Source organism: Panulirus ornatus, chromosome 2 (assembly GCF_036320965.1).
Source record: "Panulirus ornatus isolate Po-2019 chromosome 2, ASM3632096v1, whole genome shotgun sequence".
Taxonomy (NCBI): Eukaryota; Metazoa; Arthropoda; class Malacostraca; order Decapoda; family Palinuridae; genus Panulirus; species Panulirus ornatus.
Window position 1 is genome coordinate 102,383,664 of NC_092225.1, and position 21,927 is coordinate 102,405,590.

At 40.1% G+C, this 21,927-nt stretch overlaps 4 non-coding genes across 4 annotated transcripts; 1 reads left to right on the forward strand and 3 right to left on the reverse strand.

Moving 5' to 3' along the window:
* Positions 1–570: 570 nt before the first annotated feature.
* Positions 571–642, reverse strand: TRNAQ-CUG (transfer RNA glutamine (anticodon CUG)). Its single transcript has one exon. It is a non-coding gene; the product is annotated as a tRNA-Gln (tRNA).
* A 2,004-nt stretch (positions 643–2,646) lies between these two features.
* Positions 2,647–2,718, reverse strand: TRNAQ-CUG (transfer RNA glutamine (anticodon CUG)). The gene has a single exon. It is a non-coding gene; the product is annotated as a tRNA-Gln (tRNA).
* Positions 2,719–5,302: 2,584 nt separating this feature from the next.
* On the reverse strand, positions 5,303–5,374 carry TRNAQ-CUG (transfer RNA glutamine (anticodon CUG)). The gene has a single exon. It is a non-coding gene; the product is annotated as a tRNA-Gln (tRNA).
* An 11,276-nt stretch (positions 5,375–16,650) lies between these two features.
* Positions 16,651–16,722, forward strand: TRNAQ-CUG (transfer RNA glutamine (anticodon CUG)). Its single transcript has one exon. It is a non-coding gene; the product is annotated as a tRNA-Gln (tRNA).
* The last annotated feature ends 5,205 nt before the right edge of the window (positions 16,723–21,927 follow it).

Below are 21,927 nucleotides of genomic sequence, written 5' to 3' on the forward strand. Positions count from 1 at the left end.
ACCAAGCAGGAGAGAAATCCCTTCTAACCACTAAAGTGATACAAAAACATGAAATAGATGATCTAAAACCTCAGAAGTTATTCTCCTCATCAAGAGAAGCTTCCTAGGGTCGATGGAGCGTTATAGATCCGTGATAAAGTTTTGAACCTAAGGTTATGTTGTCCTGTTGAGGAAAGGTTGTGATGTCGCCTACTTGGCCTAAACTTTGACACGTGGATGGAAGGAGGAAGGGGTGGGGGGGTGTTGTAGACAAGGGCCACGTTAGGTGTCTGTCTGTCTGTATGTGTTTGAATACTAATTACGTTTTACAGAGAGAGAAAGTTTTACACACGTGTTGTTCCGTCTCTTAACCATGCATATATGTTTGCCATGCCTTTCTATGTGTATGTGTCAAAAGACATACACTCACACATCCCAGCCGTAACCATGTATCATCAACGAGGGGAAGATGAGCAGCTGGGTTGACTGTGGGCGGAATGTCTAGTTTAGTATTTGAGCTCGGGGGGTTTAGTGCAAGAATCATGGCCAACGACGCTAGCCAATACACCACGGAAGTCCATAAAGAATAGAAGGTCCCACCGAGACTCGAACTCGGATTGTTGGATTCAGAGTCCAAAGTGCTAACCATTACACCATGGGACCGTGATTTCAATTGCAGTGTGTGTGTGTGTGTGTGTGTGTGTGTGTTCATATATATCGCTGAGGGAATAGATTTACGCTGCCTCACTTCGTTCTGTCTCGTCATTTACTTCCTTCTCCAATCCTCTATCTCTTGTTACTCACTATCTTACCCAAACATGAATTTGTCGAGTTTCTTGTCCATCTGGTTTTATATCATTGTCTGATAACCGTCTCATGTTACTGATTTCCATTTCTCTCATCTCACTCACTTCAGACCGTCTTAGTCACCATCTTACAACCATACCTCTCTCTGAACATCTCTCGACATATTTTCCTGTGCCATCAGAGCCTTTGGTGTCGTACGTCTGGCAACTTACGTTATACAGTGAAGGACAACACACTTAGGGACGGAGTTGCCAACCAGCTCAGCAATACTGAAGAGATAATCTTGTTCAAATTTACACTTTCATGGAACGTGTTCTTCGGCACTGAAGAAATAGCAGTTGTAAAAGACATGGATATGTGTGCTAATTTTCTAGAAAATTCATTCACAAGGCGAGAATATATATATATATATATATATATATATATATATATATATATATATATATATATATATATATATATATATATTTATAATGAAAATGTCTAACTGACGGCAATTTTACCATTAAAGAATTTTCGTAACTTTACAGCTTCACTAGGATATAATGAATAGTTTTTAGTGTCATATTTCATTAACAATTTATACTCCTTCTTGGCTTAACGTGATAAAAATCGGAGTATTATGTAGACTGTAGAATGGCACACTGAATCGCGGATAGTTATGTTGTTCTGTTGGGTTTGTTTGTGAACTTCGCCTTTTTGGTCCAACGTGTAACATGTGCCAGGAAGGGAAGGGCACATGTGTGTGTGTGGTGTGTGTGTGTGTGTGTCGTTCAGTACAGTGCCATACAGTCAGTCTCCCTTCTCTCAGTGTAGCCATTTAATCCCAAATCATTATATTTTGTCTTAATCGTCACATTACACAACTATTTATCGGTAAGAATTATTCCACTTCAAACCCTTGTAATATATTACTATCTCTTCAACCGTCTCTCTCATTAAACAAACATTCCTCATCACCGTAGAGACATGCGAGTCTTATTGTGTCGTACGTCTGGCAGCTTACGGTACAGTGAAGGACAGGACACAGGGACTATGTTGGCAGCTAGTTTAGCATTACTAGCTTTGACCTGATTATATCGTACAGTGATGTATCGTATAGCAAAAGAGTGTTGCCATACTATTCTATATTTTTTAGCTGCACGTTCAATCAATTAACCTTCGATATTTAGATTAGACAATAAATCGATATTATTCATCTCTCAAATTTGTAATTGATGTGTGCATTTACAAAACGGTCATATTTATATAGGATTTAATTATGTTTTCAACTAAACAGGAGAGAATTACATTTAGTTATTAAAGTGATACAAGAAACAATTAAAACATAACAATTGCATTTAGTTATTAAAGTGATACAAAAAACAGTTAAAACATAACCATCCCCTCGTTGATCATCACCAAGAGAAGTTTCTTTGCTACATTTAATCAATATCAGGGCATTACAGAAGTTGACGGAGTGTATACAGATCCGTGATAACGTTGTGACCTGGAGGTTATGTTGTCCTGTTGAGGAAAGGTTGTGAAGTCGCCCCTCCTTGCCCTAGAGTTTGACACGTGGAGGGGAGGGGTGGGGATAAGTAACCAGGGCCACGTGTGTGTGTGTGTGTGTGTGTGTGTGTGTGTGTGATTACTCATCATGTGTTACGGGAAAAAAGTTTACACACGTGTTGCTCCATCTCGCAACCTTAGCATATTTGCCGGTTCTTTAGTTATGTGTATACACAGATTCATACAAACACACACATACACAACCCAGCCCGAGCCAGTACCAGCCTCACGTGGAGGATAAGTAGCGGAGTTGGCTACGGGCCGACTGCCACGATTAATTCGAACCCGGATGAGTCCATAAACAATTGAAGGTCCCACCGAGACTCGAACTCGGATTGTTGGATTCAGAGTCCAAAGTGCTAACCATTACACCATGGGACCGTAGATACCATGTGTGTGTGTGTGTGTGTGTGTGTGTGTGTGTCCGTTGTTAAGAAGTTTTCTTAGCCTCATATGGTTTTCTCTCTTCGTTCACCGTCATCCCCAAACTCCAGTCTTAGTGTATCACTATCTTACCCAAACATGGTGTTCTCGTGTTATCGTCTCTTGCTATCTGTATTATGATTTCCATCTCATATTACTACTTTCATTGCCCTGTTATCTCCCACCTTAGCCCTTCCCCGTCACTATCTCCGTAACCACATCCCTTTCTAAATGTCTCTCATCACATTCTTCTATGGTCTTAAGGGTATCGTACGTCTGGCAGCTTACGATACAGTGAAACACTTAGGGACAGAGTTGCCAACCAGCATAGTATTACTGAAGAAATCATTTGATTCAGTGGAGCGTACTCCTCGACACTGAAAAAAAAAAAACCAGTTATCAGGGATGTAAATATGTGTCAGTTTTAAAGTAATTTCATCCACCAAACGATAATATATAACATCTGAAAATGCCAACCTGTCGGCAATTTCCTGGGAGGAAGTTTTCTCTAACTCCCACAGTTACATAAGAATATAATGAATGATATCTAGCGTTATAATTCTTGCCGAGTTTATGTTTCTCGGTGAAACGTGATCAAAATCGGAGCATTATATATAGACTACCTGATCGTATAGAGAACCGTGGATGGTTATGTTGTTCTGTTGGTTTTGACTGTGAAGTTCGCCTTTTTGGTCCAACGTGCTACATGTGCCAGGAAGTGAGGGGCGACCTGAGTGTGCGTGTGTGTGTGTGTGTGTGTGTGTGTGTGTGTGTGTTGTTCAGTAAAGATTAATACAGTCTCGTTTAGCTCCATCTCCTTATTACTTCCCAAATCATTATTTTTTTTTATTATAACTCATCTCGCTAGTTTATTGAACAAGAATTCTTCCACTACAGCTCCTCCTATTCACACTCACATCAACCGTCTCTCTTATCAAAGACTTCTTCACCACCATCTCCAGTACCACCCGTCTCTCTCTCTGGATGTCGTACGTCTGGCAACTTACGATGCAGGAAGGACAAGCTCAGGGACTGTAATGCCAGCTAGTTCATAGCCCTGAAGAAAATGATTTGGTTCTGCTCTCAGACTTCAGTGAAACATAATCCTCAACCGTAACATAGAGATATTGATGACATCAATGTATTCGTATATCTTATAGTTTGGGTTCTGAGTCATAACCCTTACGGATTCATCTATTGCCAGCTCCACAGAAAATTTTAACCTTTAAAAGTTGTATAACTAATAATGTAATTGTAATTATATATATATATATATATATATATATATATATATATATATATATATATATATATATATATATATATATTTCTTTTTTTTCTTTTAAACTATTCGCCATTTCCCGCGTTAGCGAGGTAGCGTTAAGAACAGAGGACTGGGCCTTTTTTGGAATATCCTCACCTGGCCCCACTCTGTTCCTTCTTTTGGAAAATTAAAAAAAAAAAAAATGAGAGGGGAGGATTTCCAGCCCCCCGCTCCCTGCCCTTTTATACGCCTTCTACGACACGCAGGGAATACGTGGGAAGTATTCTTAATCCCCTATCCCCAGGGGATATATATATATATATATATATATATATATATATATATATATATATATATATATATATATATATATATAAACAAAGATAGGCCACATTGAGCCACCATCAAGTATATACAAGCGTGACAAGGTTGAGGGCGGATAGTTATGTTGTCCTGTTGGAGATAGGCTGTGACGTCTTCTGTTTGGCTCAGTGTGCGACATGTGCCGGTAGGAGGCGACGAGGAAGGGGCACTTGGGATGAGTTACGTAAGATTTTAATTAATGACATTTGTCAAGCCACAACACCTGCAGTGATGTACGCCATCGGAAGATCGTGTCGCCATACCTAGTCTATATACGCTACAAGTGCGAACCATTTTACACAACCTCCGAGATTTAGATGAGAGAATATGACGACATTATGTTTGTTAAATCTATATAGTTGATGTGTCATTCATAGAATGGTAATATGAGTACAAGAAAATTCGTCATGCTTGCAACGAAACAGGAGAGAAGTCCTTTCTATCAAAGTGATAGAGGAGTAGTTTCGTGGTCACATTTGATGATACCAGAGCATTATGCAGATTACTGGAACGTATATAGATCGTCGTGACCCGAGGGTTATGTCGTCCTGTTGAGGAAAGGTTGTGAGGTCGCGTCCTTGGCCTAAACTTTGACACGGGGGGTGACCAAAACCACACCAATGTGTGTGTGTGTGTGTGTGTGTGATTAATAATCATGTGTTCCAAGTAATACGTTTTACACTCGGGTTGCTCCGTCTTTTAACCATGTATGTATTTGCCATACCTCTTTATGTGTATACACACATACTTCCCAACCTAAGCCAGGTACCATCACCAACCAAGTCGACTTTGAGCAGCTGGGGTGTTTGTGGGCCGACCGACCCACTTAGTTTTCGAACCCTGACAGGTCATTCCAAGGGTCATGCATGGTCAACGACGCTAGCCAATACACCACGGAAGTCCATAAAGACTAGAAGGTCCCACCGAGACTCGAACTCGGATTGTTGGATTCAGAGTCCAAAGTGCTAACCATTACACCATGGGACCATAAGGAAGATACTTGTGTGTCTTTTGATATATCCAAAGTTAACAATGATAAACTTGCGCTTCTTCACTTCGTTCTCCTCCTCAGTTACTTGCCCAAACCTCTGTCTCTTTTTGTCCTCTCGATCTTTCTCAACATAGTTTTCTCCCAGATGTCATCTTGCCTTTCTGTTTTACTGATTATCTTGATAACCGTCTCATGATTCTACTTTATTTCCCTGTTCTCTCCCCTCTTAGTCACTATCTCGTCAGCCATCTCTCTGGAATATATCAATCTGTCGGCAGTATTGACTAGGAGAGAGTTCCTTCCTAACCTCCATAGTGTTAAACTAGAATTTAGATAATTTTTGATACCATGTCCATCATTAATCTGTTCTTCTCGGCCAAGCATGATCAAAACTAGGATTATTATAAAGACTATTGGATCTCTCTCGAGAACCGTGTATTGTTATGTTGCCCTGTTGGGTTTCTTGTGAAGTTCGTCTTTCTGGCCCAACGTGCTTACATGTGCCGGGAAGTGGAGGTGTGTGGGACCACGTGTGTGTGTGTGTGTCTGCGTGTGTAGGTTCTAAAGAGTCAGGTCGTGCCACCTTACCCACAGGTCGCACCTGTTGTTGCTCAAGGAGTAGAAATAAAGAACAACCCATTTTGCTACATTATATCGTCGCTGGATCGATCAGTGCTCAGTAAACTAAGTTGCTATCTCAAGCTAGACTGAAAGCAAATCTAATTATGCAATAGAATAGTAATTATATCAATAATTACAATCAATGATCATATCAATACATGTCGCTGATTATAATCAATGATCATATCAATACATGTCACTGATTATAATCAATGATCATATGAATACATGTCGCTAATCATAATCAATGATCATATAAATACATGTCTGATTATAATCAATGCTCATATCAATACATGTCGCTAACTATAATCAATGATCATGTAAATACATGTCACTCTTTTAGTCATTTCACCATCAATATGTACATGTGAATGAGTATCCATTTTCTAAGCTGACAAACGCGATGTCAGACGAGAAGTTCCTCTCCTCACTTCCACAGTTGCACAACACTATATAATGAATAGCTTAGCAATCTCTTGTATTTCTTCATCAACATGTGCGTCTTCTTTCTTAGATTTGACCCACATCGTAAGATTATTGAGGATACTAAAGCCATTTATAGAGCAGTGACGTGATGGTTGAGAGTCTGTGGTTATGTTGTTCTGTTGGAGAAAGGCTGTGATGCTACCTTTTTGGCCCGGTGTGCGACGCGTGGCAGGGTGACTAGGCTCCTCCCTCCTCCCTCCCTCACATGTGACGAGATTTTTGCATAACCGACGTCCATATCTATGATATATACATCTCTATCTTATGATTTTAGTATTTGTCACATATTTCCTCAACTCCCTTGTCTTATACTTTCATTTCTGTAATACTTTCCGTACATTCTGTATTCCAATGTTGGGCAAGGTACCGTCCAGTCAACATTTAATAGTTTCCCTTAACTTACATTTACGTTTTCTCTAGTGGCATCACGATTGATTTTTTTCTATCTTATTTCTTCATCTTATGTCGCTATTCCTAATTCTTTATTCTCGGTCATCGTGCAGAATACTTTCATGTGTTTTTCATCTTTCCTTCTGAACTCTTCAACGTTAAACTTTTTACATACATTCTCTAACTTCAAGCTTTCTTTTTCATATACCTCTACAATCAATCATTGCCCATCTCTCCTCTTTCATTTGCGGGCTATAATCCTCTACCCTTTAGCCATATGTTCTATGTTCATTTCTATATCCTTCAACGTTAATCTTTGATAACTTCTTGTCCACGTCTGTCTATGATCTATTGTTTATCCTCAGCCTTTCATCATTTCCTTAACCTTCTATCCTCAAAGCCTAGGTCTTCTATCTTTCATCCTTCATTAGTCTTCGGGCCATGTCTTTCATTTTTGAATCTTCTCTCACTTCATCATCGCCAATCCTCTAGCATTCATGCAGAACCTCCTAATCTATATAATCTTCAGCTTCTGTCTCACATCCTGTCCTTCATGACTTTCTATATTGCAATAAGATTCCTCTGTCCTCATACTGTCGTGTTTGTTCTCTATCTTTATCATCTTTATTTGTGTAGCATATGTGCATATCATATCTTCCCCAAAACGTTAACTTTTACAGTAAGTCAGCAGTTCAAAAGGTTAAAAAGAGTTTTCTCCGGATGATTACGTGAATGCGTGTTAATTCCCACACTGACAACTAACGGAATTAATTCCTTCTCAACCACCGAAATTGTACAAAACACTCTAAATTATCATAAATAATGGTAAAAGACGCTTTTACTTAGTTTTGACCAAAATTAGCATCATTGATGTTTTTGGATTGTATTTAGACCGGTCACATGGTTGAGGCTCGATGGTTATGTTGTCCTATTGAGGAGAAGCTGTGACGTCGCCTCTTCGGCCCAGTGTACGACATGTGAAAGAAAAAGGACGTACGTGTTAAGTGTGTGTGTGTGTCTGTCTGTCGGGTGAACGTCAGCATATTACGTGTTAAGTGTGTGTCTGTCTGTCGGGTGAACGTCAGCATCGCGCTTGTTTTTGAGGCAGATAGAATGTACAACAACCTAGGGTAAGAAAAGAAAGCTTGACAGCCATGTGTTTGTAGGCTTACTAAGCCGCCATGCGGCCTAGTCTGTGTGGTTGGCTGCATGACACCTAGCAGCACCCGTGTTATTATTAACTGTACGGATGAGTTTCTCTTCCGGCCTGTAACAATGATATTGTATTGCTTCCTCTACATCATATTTTTTTTAGCTAATCTTAACCAATGGGTGATCAGCGTATATCTTGTTTAGAAGATTAGCAGAGTGTGCTTGAATGATGGTAGCGACGGGGATTTGCTGTGGGACCAGGAGGTTGAATGGGGCGGGCCAGGTTATTTGGTACATCTGAGTCTAGCCTTTAGACGGGGGAAGTGTTCACTAGCCTTATGTGATTTACATCAAACAATAATGAAATTTATTTAATCTTTGAGTGTCTATGTGTCCAGTCGACACTCGAAAAGATAGATATTCATACTCTTATGTCCAGATATCAGCACCTGGTAATCATGGTCGTGTTGAAACACAACTAAGAACCTGAAGTCAGATTGTTTCTTGTGTCTTGGTACAAGAACAGCATCTAGTGAGATACTTAACAGCGACAGGGCGATCCTTGCAATAAAATTACCATTAATCTTTCTGAAGGACAATGATTTTCAAGTTAAAAGTGGCGTCTCTTTCGTTTCCTCTTATCATGAAGGATCTTCTCAGTGAGAGGCAAGCTGAAGTTCGTATATTGACCTGATTAATGATAATCATTCCCTCGTCTCTTCATATATGAGAAAAAATGGGTCGTCAGACGTTCGGTAATGAAGGTTCTCAATTCCAAGTAATTAAAAGTAATCCGCTTGTAAGAATGAGTATTTCATAAATGAATATATCCTCCGCACACTTGCAAAGTCACGTAAACACTGACACACAAACAGACGTACACATACATATCTGTGGGTCGGAGAACAACTGAAAACTTATAACTCTGTGAATAATGAATACAAAACAATAAGGGAAGATGAAATATTAAAACGAAGACGAGCGGCAGCAGTTAGTTGCATGGAGCCGAGAGTAGGAACGCGGGGAGCCTTGTTCGTGAGTGGATGGGTTGAATCTGGTGTCTTATGGTCTCCTGTCGTGTGGAGGCTACGGTGAGGGGTCGTGAGGGCCACTTACACCCGTGTTCCTGCTCTGTCATCCTTACATTCTTCAGCCCTTTCCCCCCACCACGATCTCCCTCCTCCTTCATTCAAACTCAATTCCAGGACACCACCTCACGGCCTCCCTACTACCCCTCAACCTTCAACCCTGGTCCAGCAGCATCTCCCTACACCCCCCTCAACCCTCCCTGTAGCACTACTCACGACTTGCCTCCTCCCCCTCAACCTTCAAACCTCCCTCCAGCACCATCCACACGACCTCCCTCCTCACCCTCATACCTTCAACGCTCCCCCAACACCTACTAAGGTCCCCTCACCTTCACCCCAGGTAACCCGCTAAAGCGACAACAGCGCTGCATGGCGATTTAAATAGCTTCGTCTCGCGTCTACCGCTGCTGCACCGGACCGCCACACCGCACCGCGCCGCGCCACGCCTCTTTCTCTCTCTTCGTCCAGTACGCCTCCCGGTCCACCTCCCTCCGTCTGCCTCATGACGTCGGCTCGCCATCAGCTACGTTGATAGTAGCTGTAGTTAAAGATTAGCTAGATCCAAGTGGGAGGTCGGGTATGGGCTTAGAATTACCCAGAAAACCTGGTGTGATAATTTTTTTTTTCGTTTGATGGTTATAACTTGACGTTGATGGCCTTAATGATCCTGGCAGTTGATGGGATAAAATCCTAAATAACCAACCGATCAGGTGTAATACTAAGTCTTGTTCACTAACTTCCCCTTCTCATAACTTACCATACATAACGTTGATAAAAACGCTGTGTGGTACTGTTCGTATGGGATGAGATTCCTTTAATGTTTTGAACTTTATAAATGCAACAGACGGAATGGTCCTTGTGACCTCATTTTCCATGCAGGTAAAATTGATATATGATATGTACTTTATTCATTCTAAAGAATTTTACATTTTCTCCCTCAACTAGTTAGAAACTTCAGCAAAAAATATAAAAATCGGTGACGTCAGGGCAGCTGCCATGTACCACTATCCAAAGTACTTGCCTGAGCTGCTGTCAGACACCTGCTTGAAGATTATAACATTTTGCATTCAAATCAGGTTCATTCGAAGATCACCATAAATTTCTGTACATACAACTGGCACACGAAAACAAATGGAATGAAACATTACAAATGTCTGTACATTGAGAGTGTTCATTGCTTCATCTAAAGACATCTATGTTTGTTAGTGATATTAGAATATCTAACAAGAATGTAATGCTGTCAGTGTGCGTAATACGCTAACTAATGTACTGAAAAAAGATGTTCATTGACTTTTTTTTTTCAATTTACTGCATAGCATCTGTAATACGGATGTACCTCTTCTACTTAAGTAAAAGAGCAAAATATCTAAACCAAAATCATTCTAATAATCTCCCCAAAATTGAAAATTTGAAGCGAATGTGATTTTACGAACTAAATGTACAGTGCATGAATCTATGCTTCAGTATTCGTGATTTGGTAATCATAACTGTCAATAACATCCTCCATATTCATACTTTAATATAGATTTTACCGTAACTTAACATGTAGAGTCAGGCCCACAGTACTGTCCATTACATAGCATTTTTCTTCGTTAATGGATGCTGAAGAGGATTCAACATTGTTCTTTCCTTCGAATCTTTTCTAAATGCGAATAATATTTATTTGGAATGAAGCAATTCCTCACATGTTAAACAGACCCACATATCAACACGACCTATTCCGGTAGATATACAGTATATCACCACGAGCGCGCGCGCACACACACACACACACACACACACACACACACACATACACCCGAACTGTGCCAATAATGGCACATCAGCGAACGGGCTGTCATTAGCAAAAGCCCGTGACAAGCTTAGTTTGGCCAATCTTTTTACTCTCTCTCTCTCTCTCTCTCTCTCTCTCTCTCTCTCTCTCTCTCTCTCTCTCTCTCTCTCTCTCTCTCTCTCTCACTCTCTCTCTCTCCCAGATTGTGCTAGAAAAGTATGCATAGGTAAACAATGGCCAATACTAAGCTTGGGATGTTCTCTGGTCATTGATAGCATGTTTACGGGTGTGCCATTACTGCCACAGGTCAGGTGTGTGTGTTCGGGATACCATTTATCGGCACAAATCGGCCTGTGTGTAACTACAGTTTAGTGGAGCACTTATAAGTGGATATGTATTATTTGCCGTAAATTGCTTCACCACAAAAAATTTGATTTATGATGATAGGAATGTACCTGATCATTGTTATCAGTTTGCTGAAAACTTGTTCATAGTCCATACTGAAGAGGTGAAACAATGTATTCTTTGTTCTTGCATATCAGGTGTATATGAATTTATTCATACATGGTACTTAGCTGAAGCAAAGAAATTTATCATAAATATTATAAAATATAGATTAGTTACTAGTATATTACTCGACAGAAAATGAAATACCATTTTCTCTATTATTTTGATGGGACACACGTGGAAATCCATGTTTTCTTCCAGACTACTATCCTAATGATGATGTATGAAATACTGAATATATTTACTTATGAAAGCTCATCATATTTATATCTTCTACGGGTTAAAAGCAAATCTTTATTGTCTGGACTTACGATTACCAGAATAGATATGCTAAAAGATGTATTTTGAGTTGTGCTTAGAGGGTGTACATGTGGAGTTACGGTTCATCGACCTATACACATATGAATACACATGTAACAGCATATATGTATATATATATATATATATATATATATATATATAAGTGACGGAGCCAAGGTAGGATTGTGGTAGAAAAGGAGTGGCGTCATGAGAAAGGTCATATATCTATTTTTTCCAGAGGGTGCTAGTTTTTTTCTTTTATCTAAAGATTAGTAACCTGCAGATGAGAGGGATAGGTGCAATGGAAAAAAAAAAAGGTTAGAGGGGCCGTAGGCTAGCTTCAAGCCACAAATTTTGGATCTGGGAGAGGCCATTAACTTTGTTGAGAGGTTCCTGTTTCTGTGGTCTATAATCTTCAGAAAGTCAGTGAACAATACATTGTAAGGTTGTTGACTGTTTATTTGTCCTATTACTGAATGTTAAGTATGTATTCACTAGAGGCATCTTCGCACGCTGATGTATGAATTCATATATTATGAAATTTCTGCCAGTTGGTGTTAGATATCCAACTCAGTGCCTTGTCTTCGACCCGCTGTAGATTTATCATATGAGTTTTGGCTGCAAGCGACACCGTGGCGTTGAGGGTATACAATGAGTGGACGGATCAGGGCTTTGTATAGATACAGTTTGATTGTAGCACGCTGAAAATGACTCAGTCCACCTAGGGCGTGTCGTGTCTGGGCGGCCTTACTGTTGATATGTTTATGTGAAGTAAGCAAGTTGTCGAATGTGATGTCAAGTACTGTTTTAATGGTTGAGACTAGGAGTGCGGTACGATAAGTGTTCCATTGGTGAAGGTAAACGGGGATGTAAGGACTTCCAGGTCTAGTCTGGTGCATGTCATCAATGGGACGTAAAGTAAATGATCATGGGCTTTTCTAGGTTAGCTTTGATAGGACACTTTAGCTCCCACGCAGAAACGTGATCGAGCTATACTTGACCTCTGCGGGATAAAAGGTCAGATTCTCTGCCTCGTACTATCTGTGTTACATCGTAGATGAGTAACGTCAGAGCCACCCTACGGTGATGGCCGGGTAAATACGAGGTCGGGTCACGTTGTCGGTCGAGGAGATGCTATTGCGGTAGGGAATCGATGTTCGCTGATTGATGCTATCGAAAGACGAAAGCTCTGACCTCACTCTTTGCTGGTGATATATGTATATATTCAATATTAAGATATCGTTATGTACTAACACAAATAATCTCGCTCACAATACCGAAGGAGGAGGAAGTGTGACACCTTTCACTTTAAATGTTCGAAGCTTTATGAAGTTCTGTTACGTGCAGGTGGAGGTGTTCGTCTCAGGCCCCGTGCTCCCACACTCACGCTTCTGGGGGCCAGCCAACAGTGGAGTTGATCGAGGTTGTTGAACTGTTAGAACGTGAGGAAAGATGAAAGTTGCTCAACTACGGTATATATATATATATATATATATATATATATATATATATATATATATATATATATATATATATATATATATATATATATACTGCATAGTGGAAACAAGCCTGCTTGTTTTGGAATCTTAAACTTTATGTATCATTTTTCTGTCATGCGCCTGTTTTCCTCCGTGCAACTTGCAGTGTCTTGTAGATTTTCAATGAACAAAAAGTATCTAAACTACTATGGTGGGATTACCCCTTCATAAGATTATCATAGATTTGTGTGATCGTCATAATATCAATATATATATATATATATATATATATATATATATATATATATATATATATATATATATATATATATATATATATATATATGTATATATATATATCGACTGTAGTCAAGCAACCTTCATCTTTGCTCACGTTCTAACAGTTCAACAACCTTAAACCTGACCAGACGGTCTGGAGAGTGACCGAGTGCCATCCACCCCCACCCACTCTCTTGGCTGGCCCCAAGAAGCGTGAGTGTGGGAGCACGGGGCCTGGGACGAACACCTCCACCTGTACGTAACAGAACATCATAAAGCTTCGAATGTTATAGTGAATGGCGTCACGCTTCCTCCTCCCTCTGTATTGAGCCATATTATTATTATCAGCACACCAATGCGGGGAACAGCGAATATGTATGGAACATATATAATCAGCTGAATAACTGCACAGCAGTCGATAACCAATAAATTCAACAACATACACACACAACAAATACTTGTGATAAACAGAACGTTATTTCTCGCTTTAGTAACACAAACGACATCCAGACAGGAAGCAGCAGTGCATGACGTTACATAATTGTGTATGGATTATCCACAAAGTAGTGCTGTATGTGGACTTGGTAGTAACTTTGACACTAGAAGAGAGAATTCAACGATTACTTGACATGATAATTGACGTTGCCTGCCTGAATGACCCAGACTGCTGAGTGTTCTGATGCCCAACTTACAAAATCCACGTGTATTCTGCGTTCAGTGTACAATAAACGTTATTAGAGTGATTATCTATAGCTGCCAACATATATATATATATATATATATATATATATATATATATATATATATATATATATATATATATGCCCGTATATTATGTTAGTTGAGACATCACGGGCAGTGCTTTAATCAAATGCATCTCATTCACGCTATGCATTTGCATATGCTTTAGCCTATGCCAGATGCCCAATTGAAAGAGTGTACATATGCATATACAATTAATAAGTAAGTCTTGACGGGACGGGATGTGGAACGTCATTAAGAGGAAATGCTCATCGTGTTTATGGTGTTCTGTCTGAGAGGGCGGGTGAGGTTGGCTGCCAGGCCTCGTGCTGCGTGAGTGGTGAGTGATGATGATGATGATGTGGCCAGATCGCGCTGGTACAGACGTGGGTCAGGCTTACTACAGCATCAGAGTTCATTCTTCTTGCGAGACAGTAAACCTATGACTGTTAGTCTCATTGTTTACTATGGATGGACTAATTCAAGGAGGTTGGATCAAGAAGGCAGAGTATCTGCTGACCTCGTAGAAAATGGTGTAATAAACATTTGAAGGAGTTTCTCTATAGGTAATCTGATGAGCTATGGCTATCGAGAGTCGATAATCGTATAAGGTTTTCAGGCTGTCGACACTCGATGATTATAATTATAGAAGGAATTCTGGCTGTCGACACTCGATGATAATAGGTCTCTGGCTGTCGACAGTTTCTATGGCTATCGATATATATATATATATATATATATATATATATATATATATATATATATATATATATATATATATATATATATATATATATATATAATTAGACATTTTCAGTAAAGAGCAGAGAAATCCGTTCCCTTGAAGCCACAGCCTCACATACACAAGACCTTTACATTGCGTCCGATACAAAATTACATATTTAGAAATACAAAAAGATACGTATTTGAACCTACATAGATATACAGGCATTTCTGGGGTAAGATAACTCTAATGATGGCTCGTGCTTTATCATGTCAACCACAGAGACTGGTGAAACTATACATAGTAAGTAAGGACTCAGCCGAGTGGTCTACCTCCGCCGCCGCTCGCCGCTGACGCGTCAGTGTGTGTCGAGAGCTTGAAAGGTGTCTATGTGTGCCCTCTGTTCCCTCTTGCTCCGCAGAGGAACGCTTACTCCCCAAACACATGTGGGTTGCATGACCCTCATTTGCGCGTAATAAAAACACCGCTCCTTTTTTGTTTTTGTTTTTTCTTGCGTAGTTTGGGAATTTACGAATTAGGTTGTCAACTGATGAGTATAGTGATCCCCATGTGACTGACAACTGAATCTTTGATATGAAAATGTGAAAAAAGAAGTAATGTCACACCTCCAAAATACATTTGGATTGTGCATTTCCAGACTTCAATAAGGGGGTCACAAATTAATCGTAGTTGAAATAAAAGTATTTGTTGTACAATAAGATACTTAGGATTCCTTTTCTTTACATCTCTCTTACACACACACACTCTCTCTCTCTCTCTCTCTCTCTCTCTCTCTCTCTCTCTCTCTCTCTCTCTCTCTGCTAACAACACTATTAATCATTCATGCGAATCCCGTGGAGACGAACAGGTGTTCACAGATCTAAAAAAAAAAAAAAAAAAAAAAGAAAAAAGAAAAAAAACGATATCACCTGGAGAAGGAAGGTTGCGGGATAGAAATACACCAGCAGCTTACAGACGGGACTTATGATACGCTGTTGGCCACTGAGGGTATGGTTAGGTCGTGAAAGGCAGCGTCGTGCCAGTCCAGGCACGTGCAGGGCGTCCGTCCGTCCGTACGGACCTCGGCGACGGACGTCTGGGACGATAGGATTCATCAGGTAGGGCGAGCGTTCTCCTCCTCCGTCCCTCTGGAGGTAGGTAGAGGATGAGGGGCCACAAGAGAGGAAGAAAGAAAGTAGACAGACAGACAGAGACAGAAACGAGTCTGTCTCGGGGGGTGACGACGGCTGGCATTGCGAAGATCTCACGTGTTTATTATATATTATAATGACCTGACGGAGGGAGTCTTGCGCAACACTTCGGCATCACGAGGCGTACTGGGCGGCCAGCCAGGCCAGGAGGCAGACAGCAGCAGCAGCAGCAGGGAGGGTGGCCGTCACATGTCCCTGGGCCAGCAGATGCGGGCCGCTTGCGCCACGTCCGGCCCATCCTGCAACAGCGCCTCATAACACAGGATTTTGTGACGGGTAGTGTGGCTAGCGCCGCTCTCGCTCTGCTCACAACTCACGCACACAACATTTGTTTCAGAGCAGAAGCCCGGTTCTCAGTTCTGTTCATTCGTGTTATTCTTGAATCTATATTGAACATTTTACGAGTAAATATTCACTGATACTTAATAAACGTCTGTTTTGTAGAGTGGGAGGTAACGGAATAAGAAAGTAAAGAAAATGATATGAAACCATGCAACTGCATCCCATTTCACCACGGTCCCATGGTGTAATGGTTAGCACTTTGGACTCTGAATCCAACAATCCGAGTTCGAGTCTCGGTGGGACCTTCAATCAATTTTACCTGACCAGATGATATCTTGGTATTCATACGAACTGGTCGACTGACGCTGCACTCCTCTCGTACATCACTCACCACCGAAAGTGATGTTTAAAATATAATGCATTTATGACTAACATTATTAATGAAAACTTAACTGTTATCCGGAGGACGAGAAAAGCATTATAACCACAGTGAACGCTTTGTAATGTGAACATTAACAAGGATTTGATGTCAACAGCGAGAAAGACTGACGCAAGCCTAGTCGCTTGAGTGATGACCAGAGCAATGATTACTTACGTTTTCTTTACCTTGTTGCTCACCACAGTACTCATGATGTATTCCCAGTCATAATATATATATATATATATATATATATATATATATATATATATATATATATATATATATATATATTTACCTTATAAGATTTTGTTTGTTATTCATGATATGGGTTGGGTCTAAGAAGGTAGCAGGTCGTGAGCGTCCAAACGCCGTCGCTGATTGCCTCTACTGACCGAGGTGATGAAAGCCTTATAGTTTAACAACGAGAATTATCCATCAATAAGAACACTGCATACTGCTAACACCAGGAAATATGATTATGAATATACCATCACTCCACATATACTATCACATAACTTTGCATGTACTATACCATCACTCCAAATGTAACATACCATCAATCCGCATGTACTATATCATCACTTCACATTTCCTATACCATCACCACATATATTATACAATCACTTCACTTGTACTGTACCATCACTACACATGTACTATACCATCACTCCACATGTACCGCTGGGAACATCATGTTATAGACAACACATGAATAGCACATACTGTTATAGACACATGTATACATATAATCTGGGACAGCTCAGACGCGTGGAAAAAAAAAAAATACGAACATCTGTAGAGCTATTTGGAGACATTCCAGGTAAATTTCCTTTGACTGTTGATTGGAGGAAATGTTTTCCCCCCTTTTTGGAAGTCAGGAATTCGGGAAGGGTATGTTGGAGGGCTGGTGGGAGCGTGGTAGGGGATTGAAAGCTTGGAATAGAATGGTTACGGCTCAATCAACCCTCATGCTCCATACATAGACATACATACATACGTCATATCATTTGAGATATCATTATGGCAACAAATGTTTCAGAATATTCACCATCTTAAGACGAACCGTCGTACATTTAAGTATCAGTCAAAATCTAGTGACGTAGAATGTACAAATCTAACCTTGAAAGATCAATAGCTCCAATAATCTTTAGTTTGACAACACAATGAACATGAATGATGGTATGATTACATTCAGCTGCTACCTCTTCAATGCCTAACGCTCACAAAACAGATCAGACGAAGGCCAAATGTGTGGAAATAGCGAGAAAGAATATGGCAGAAATTCCCATCCTCTACAAATTTAATTTTACCCGTCCCTGCGCGGGCGAGAGGTTGGGCACCTTATCCTTGCTGTCCTATATGAAAATATTCCTTCGTCTTCGGGAATACTGCCTTCTTCTCTTCCATAATCGCTGACGACGATTTTTATAAATAGGTCTAAGGTGTAAAGTGAATTTTAGATGAGGAATTCCTATGATAAATGATGAGAACGATCATGATTGTCCCTCGCGTGGCAACATCGGGGTAGGGAGCACCGCCCATCTTAGCAGGAAGACATAAGGATCGGTGATAACTGAAGACCTGACGATCGTAAAGAAGCATTCGACGCCGCAGTGATGAATAGGAATTATATATATTTATAGCCTTTTTATTATTGATTTCCCAAGCTATCTCTGTCATCTGGAATGCAATAAATTGTTTAATGAGACAGAGGATGGGATAGGAAAACAAATGTGACTAGAGAGAAAAAGTAGAGAGGGTAAGAAACAGGAGGAGGAGGAGGAAGAAAAAAAGGGGGGGGGGGGGGTCTTTGTTTGCGTTTCCCAGGGGCGCTACGGAAGATTAGGATGGCGGGCTCTAGGACACGACGTGATGGCTCCGGCAGGTGGCTGCTCAACAGGGAAACATAAACACAAGTATTCGTTCAGGAACCGTGAGCCTAAAAAAAAAACCCATTTCCCTTGTCCTTGTTTACTATCTGCAATCTGCTCGTTCATAACACAACCGCGCCGTATGTTGGTCACGCGAGTAGTTTACTTACGTTCATATATTTATAAGATAAGGTGTCAGAGGATGATAAATCCATCGAGTTCCACTTCGTTATAAATATTTCGCCATTTCATAATCTTTCAAAAATGTGCATCATTTTTTCCCCATTTTCTGTAACTACAAGTTTTTGTGCTCGTTCCCGCCCATCCTAAAAGGACAAGGGTGGGAAAGAGTATACAACAGAAGGAACAAAGTTGGCTACTTGGGATTCGTGACCTCATTTGATATGACTTTATTATCTTTTCTACCGTCACCCGCGATCGTCAACATGCGCCATCATGTAGCAGTCCCCAGGCTTTACGGTTCCTCACGAATGATGATGATGATGATTATGATGATGACGAGGATGATGATGCTCTTACATGTAAAATGAAGAACAGCATCAGTGACGTAATAAATAACCAATAAACGCAATGCTTTGAGGGAGGCAGCACACAAGAACATGGCACGATATACAAAACATCGAAGACACAAATTCTAGACATATTGAAGACTTCGACCTTAACGTTGATGTGGGATACATTTGGTTACTGACTCACCGTAGCCAATTTTCCTTCACACACACACACACACACACACACACACACACACACACACACAGCACCAGAATCAAGAGCTAATTTACAGGGGAAATCTAGGGGCTTTAAACTTCTGCACACTTTAAGAAAGAGAAGAGAGAGGGGTAACATGATCACAACCTTTGCAGTTTTGAATTGAGACCTGATTGATGATGTAGACAGTGAACAGTCCGAGAATGGTAGGGTAGAACAGCCAGAGGGAATTAACATGAAATTAAATAAGGAACTTTTATGACAAGATGTAAAGAAGTACCTTCGCTGTATAGGAGTGGTGTCTGACAGAGGTAAACTGAATGAAGAAATGATAAAAGTAGACAGCATACAGAAGCTTGAAATATTGTTTGATTGAGGAGAATGTTAAAGAGATGGAGACCCATGAGTGGGAAACACCCTCCGTACAGTTCAATACGCAACTATTTTGCAGAACTCCTTCCGCACACTGTACAAATGAGGGCCCTACGAGTTCATTCCTCCCTTCCCCTTACTACATAAATTAGCAGTAACAAATGACACTTTGGTCACAATCTCTGCCTGGATATGTAAAGCCAACAGCTGTGCAGAAGCGAGTGAGGTACTGCTTTGCTCTGTTCATGAGCTGCTAACACGATTAATCAACTCGGAGAAAAGTACAAGTGTACGTCACACTTATACTTTATTCAGGCACGTTTAATTGCAAATCTTTATAAATCATAGTATTATTCATTAAGTAGAGGAAGTGGAGCTAAGATATATAGGAAAAAACTGTAGTAACATTCATTCTTGACTCGTCTCGATATTATTGACTAGTGAAGTACATTGTCACTACAGTGTGTTAGTTAAGATACTACGATGAAACACAGGAATAAAGTTTTATCTTTATACTCTTTTCCTCGATCATTAGCTCATGATATGGATATCATAGTTATGCGTATCATGAGCTTGGGAGTACGCAACATCGAATAACTCTATTGTTCTGTAATAATGATAGTGATATATCTTACACAGTAATGCATCAGTATAAAGGAAAAAAGTTTGTTGGTAAATACACACCTGAAATAAGAATTAGAATCATAGGAGATAAAACCGTACATTTACTGGCACAATCTACAGTAACATCCTCTATAATCAGGCCATTGTAGCAGTAGCTTCTCTCTTCTTATCCTATCAACAGTGGCGTTCCTCAGGGCTCTGTCCGATCACGTACTCTCTTTTGTGTCTCCTGAAATGATCTTTTCTCTCATATATCTAACACGATTCACTCTCACCTTGATTATTCCACTCTGTATAGCTTAACTCATTTCTCCTCCCGTTGTGTATGTGTGTGTGTGTGTGTGTGTGTGTGTGTGTGTGTGTGTGTGTGTGTGTGTGTGTGTGTGTGTGCGTAAAGCACGCTTTTGGGTGTGCCATTACTGGCACAGGTCGGATGTGTGTGCTCGGGGTGCCATTACTGGCGCAGCTCAGCCCAAGCGTAATTGTGGTGCAGTGGGCTCTTACGTGGATGTATGTATTAATCTAATGTTCATTCTTTCCCTTCCACTGAACACATCTCTCTTTTCACCTCCGGCCTGTGCAATACCTCAGAATGACGATGCAGAAACAAGGAAAAAACCTGCATCTCATAATCTGAGAACATTGTGCTGGTGACGTAATCGTATCTCTCGATAACAGATGTGTATCATATTAACAGGAGTTTCGTTCCCCTTGATATTGACTCACATATCTGAGGTGGCTCCTCCTTAACCTCTGCATTTCCCAGGATGGAAGCAAAAGTTTCCGTCTTATCTATTCTCCAGCCATCACATCTATCAAGACTCTCCATCTCTCTCTCTCTCTCTCTCTCTCTCTCTCTCTCTCTCTCTCTCTCTCTCTCTCTCTCTCTCTCTCTCTCTCTCTCTCTCTCTCTCTCTCTTATTTTTCTTTGAATGACGAAGTTGTGGAATTCTTCTTACAACCTTTCTACCATCTAGAGTCCTGACTATGAACAGCTGAGGAGCTGTGATCATCTTCTGCATTATATCATCTACTCTATTTTTCTTTCACGTAATATGTCTATGATTGTGGTGATGTTATTTTCCGTGACATGTTAGTCACCAAGATAAACCGATGAAGTCAATGTTAGAAACATAATTCTATGGAACATGAATGACAGTATATGTATATACACATGGTTTTTTGCAAATGAAAAAAAACTATTGTTTTACATCACAGTGATATATAATTAAGAAAAAATTACATTTATGATTACAAATAAACTCGTAAGATATGTTCATTACAAAGGCATAATTTTCCTTTTTCTCCAACAGGTAAGAATGTGGAGGAGTTAGACCGGAAACACAGGTTTGTGCAAAGAGCTGAACTTGGCAATATCTAGGAAATATTTATAATAATTCATATTTGTATATGATATTTACTGTTGAATTATGTGTAAGTATGTGACGATATATATATATATATATATATATATATATATATATATATATATA